The sequence below is a fragment of the Megalopta genalis genome, chromosome 12 (assembly GCF_051020955.1).
Source record: "Megalopta genalis isolate 19385.01 chromosome 12, iyMegGena1_principal, whole genome shotgun sequence".
NCBI classification, from domain to species: domain Eukaryota; kingdom Metazoa; phylum Arthropoda; class Insecta; order Hymenoptera; family Halictidae; genus Megalopta; species Megalopta genalis.
The window spans coordinates 6,605,859-6,610,662 of record NC_135024.1 but is presented as its reverse complement, the minus strand read 5'-3'; positions in this window follow the sequence as shown (position 1 = coordinate 6,610,662).

The following is a 4,804-nucleotide window of genomic DNA, read 5'->3' as shown; positions in this document are numbered from 1 at the left end:
CAACAACTGACAGCTTTCGACTCCACAACTCTATTTGTACTCGTTTGACAGCGAACCCCTTCCCACCGGCTCATACGCAATCTCCATTATCCGGCCGGCTCGCGTTGTATTTTCGTGCGGCGATCCGAGCCGGCTATAAATTGTTCAGGGAAGCAAACGGAAATGATTCGGCGACGTCAACGTCGGCCGAAGTCCGGGCGCACAAAGCAATTTGTCACAATTCGACGTTCTCATTAACGCGTCTTTAGTCGGAGCGGATCCCCGGTCTCCCCGCGGGTGAAGCGATCATTAATATACGATGCTCTGTCAGCGGACATAATTTCAGCTCTCAACGCTCCGGCCCGTGACAGGCCGGGAACCCGCGAGACTAGCCGGCCGAGGTAACGCGGGCTGATACACTATCAACGGATTAACTATCGCGGGAATGGAATTACGGCGCGCGAGTATCGGGAGTCGACGATGATGCATCGCGCGCTTGCGTTTCTTCCCGGCGGTGCTTTACGAGTGCGACATTAAAAAGATGATTTACGCTGGCGACGAGTGAATTAAAACACGAGTTACCGATCGGCCGCGCGTAGGCGTGCAATCCGATACCGATCTGGCCGATATAACGAGTCGCGCGAGGACCGGGAACCCGCGCGAGAGGAACGCCTCGCGTCGCCGCGCCGCGTTTCACGCTCGCATCCTCTCCGGCCGGCTCGCCGTTCCGCCGCGCGTATAACTATTAAACGTAAACATCTGGTGGCTCGAAATGTTCGGTCATTTGCGTAAATCACGATGATAAATAATAATCTACGCTCTTTAAGTAAGTTCTAGGCAATAATTTAGATCCGCGGCGGGTTCGAAGAAAGAACCTGTACAATGGATGAACCGTTGTAAGGAAGATCAAAGGTTATATAATCCCTCTACGTGTCTTGTGGGAACACGATTCATCTCCGCTGCAATCGTAATGCTCGCCTGCGCCGCGCCGTGCCGCGCAGCGCAGCGCAGTGCAGCGCGGCCGACCGCGCCGGTGCGCGCGATGCGCTTCTGCTTAAAATTCATAATAAACTGCACGCCTATCCGGCATAAAATACTTCAAATTAATTGCGGCTGACTCGGCTATCGGACGAATGCACGAGCGCGCCTCTCTGCACGAGCGCGCCTCTGTGTCTGTGCCCCTATGCTCGCCGGCGACGTTGACACAGAAAACGGTAAAACGCTGCGCGACGCGAAATCGAACTTGCGATCGTGATCAGACCGGCCGGCCCCGAGGAATTCCGTGATTTTTTTTTCCCTCGCGCGCGAACGTATTTCATCGGGACGGCTTAAGCTGGAAAGAGAAATGAAGCGGTCACCGTAGATTTATTTTAAATTACCCCGTGCTCATTTTTTTTAATAACCGGGATAACATGTTCGACATGTAAGGCGTGCTTTCTTCGTGTACGCGCGGCACACAAACTCTCTTTTCGTGTACACCCCGATGTCCGTACTCGGTTACGCTCTGCCGTCCTTCCTTATTCCCCAGGAATTACCTTAAACATTCTTGTATTACGTGTCTGCCGGTTAGTTTGCATATGTAAACATGATACTGAAGCAAAACCTCCGGCACTAACGTCAAAACCGTTTAACGTTACTGCGTTTAGACCTTTGATCCCCGCTGTCGAGCGGTGAATTCCATATGAAAACTCGACGATGTCTCCAGAAGAAAAGAAAAACTATTTTTAGTATGAACGACCTATAAGTAGCTGCGGTAACGATGACCGTTCCGCGGGCTCCGTCGATGTTAAAACGAACGACACCGTAATCGTTCCGACTGAGATTGTCGTAAATAAATGACGGATTCGTAACGATTACACTTTATACTTGCGACGATACAACTTATGGTACATTCAACCGTCCGGAAAGATTCGTAACGGTTAGGCACGGTTTTATGGTTCATAGTGATCGCAATTCTGAAGGTTCTACGCGACCAATTCAGACAGACGGAACGTAAAGTCTTTACTTAGTTTAGTCGATTTTTTTATTACACGTACATCCTGAATTTCGATTCGTATTTTCGTCACGGTCGATCGCACTACCATCACATTTTATTTACTTTGCCATTTATTTTCGACATATTAACGGGACGAACCCTTTGTGAATCTGTCCAATATTCTTAATTCGCAATTCTTACAATTCGCAACTTTCATCTTTTGTTCGCTACGACTCGCCGAAGTAGACTTGCAACCGGCAGCAATCATTGAACTATCATTGAAGTGAATCAAGTTTCTATTTATCCTACAATTCGCTATTAATCCTGATTTGTTAATCTTTCAATCGATCGTTTTCTGCGCCGTGTACCGAGAAAGCGAATAAACCGTTTCGTGCTAACAACTGCTACGCAAATCTGATTTAGTCACGGGAAGCTCTTCTTGGGTCAAAGTCGATAAAATATCAAATTGAATTTAAGATCACGGAACTTAAATGTATTATGGGACATATACAGTTATAAGAATTGGCAATCGGCAAGACTAAGAAAGTTATAGCTTGAAGAGAACGAAAAATTCTTATCTTATTCTTGCAATAAGAGGTGCCTCGATCTGTCAAACCAAGTCGAAGAAGAATCGTCAAATCGCCTACTTTAACCCCTTGCACCACGCCGAAACTCTGAAAAAACCGTGCCAAACTTGTCAAGGTTAAATGCTGCTGTCATCACAATTTTCATCACTGTTTATGACTCTTTCTTCTTACCTTAGAGATCTTATCTGTACCGCGGAAAGTAACACTATCCCCTAGGTAACACTTGGCCCATATGGGGACACAGAATGCCATTCGAGATAATCATACTTGGCCCGAGATTAGGACCACGAGTCAAACTCGTGATATTCATGTTTGGCATGGAATTGTAGCAACGAGTTAAACTCGCGATATTCATGTTTGGCATGAAATTGTAGCAACGAGTCAAACTCGTGATATTCAATTTTGGCACAAAATTTTCATCACGAGTCAGACTCGTGAAAGTAGTGCAATGGGTTAAAGCCTCGCTTTCAAGACAATAGAGTTTGAACACTCGAGTAGAAACGGTCAGCCACGTACAGACACGTTATTCACTATACGCGTACTTCTCGATTGAACCTAAACCCTGAAGAAACATATTTTAATCTCCATTTTCTACATCTACGCGTAGAACCAACCCTGTCGCATCCTCTGTCCTGTCACTGGATTTATACTTACGCTAATTTCATAGCGTCTAATTTCATATATCCATTATACGCGTACTTCTCGATTGAACCTAAACCCTGAAGAAACATATTTTAATCTCCATTTTCGACATCTACGCGTAGAACCAACCCTGTCGCATCCTGTGTCCCGTCACCGGATTTATGCTTACGCTAATTTCATAGCGTCGCTGCATAGATTTACACTGATTTCAGCTGTAAAGAAAAAACTCGATTCGCTCTCGCTGGCCGGATAGTATTTAATTTGCGCGAGGCACGGGCACACGGAGCGCGGAACGGAGATCACGGTACGCAGCGATCATAATTGCGGATGGTGGGTAAAAATCGGGATAAAGGTACAAGAGGAAGAGGGTCCGGGCTCGAGTCGGTGCACGCGAGGCAAGTAAAATACAATGCATTACGATGCGGCTCGGCAAGAGCCACGGCAGGAACACACGGAGTGGCAAGATCGGTGGTCGTCCTTTCTACGTCCCTCATGCATGCACGACGTCCCCGCGCGCGTACTCGCGCGGTGTCGTAACTTACGTGGCAGATGGCAATCCTTGTCCGGGGCACCGCGAACGGAGGTAGGCACCCAACGGAGATTAGATCGATTTTTCACGGTTGCTAGAAAATCGCTCTCGAGCGCTGGCTAACAAGCGCCAGATGCAAATCTCGGAGTCCGCGGCGAGGCGCGCGTTAGTCCGCGCGAGAACGCGTCGCGAACGAGATAATACGCCGGGCAGAGGCCGCTTCGCGGATGAAACGCTGGAACTAGGGGGACCCTCCTCAACTAGATCCGGTGTCCGCGGGCTTAATCAGCCGGGGAACACGCGGAACGTGGCCGGCCACGGCCAGGTTAATACGTAAACGCAATTAATTATCTGAAATTTACGAGCACGCTTAAGAGCCGCGCGGCCGGCCACGGCGGACTACGGCTCAGATAACAGGTCGGTCACGTGTTAATATTTCACCGGCGCGAGCGCAATCGTAAACGCGCTTATCGGCCCGAAGTGCCGGATATTGGACGATTTATGAAACCGAGGCTCGTATGGCTTCCGGTTGCAACAGAGGCGCATCGGAACGCAGCTACGGATGTAGTCTGTAAAAGCTCTGATGGTCTGTACACGGAGGAAAAGAGTACCTCACCTGCGTCATTAACATTGCTCGAATTTATTTCTTATGCTAGGTTGAAGCTTGAACCCCATCGTCTGTCTAGAACTACTATTTGTAATTGGAATATCGATTTGTACTTCATGTTCCTCGATTTTATAATCGATCGATTGTTTGTTATTATATTATTATTATTATATTATTATATTATTATATTATTATATTATTATATTATTATATTATTATATTATTATATTATTATATTATTATATTATTATATTATTGAATCTTAAGAAAATGAGTTGCGCCTAATACACGTCGCAAATATCATTGGAAACTAGACTCTTTACATAATTGACTTCTGAGTCAATTTAGAATATGATGAAACCAATAGAATAGAATATGATGAAACTGCTTTCATTTTTCTCGATATATATTGTAGAGGAGCCGATTACTGTGGTTTCATTCTTATATTCTGTATATTTTTGAATGAAAAAATTCGATAAATATGA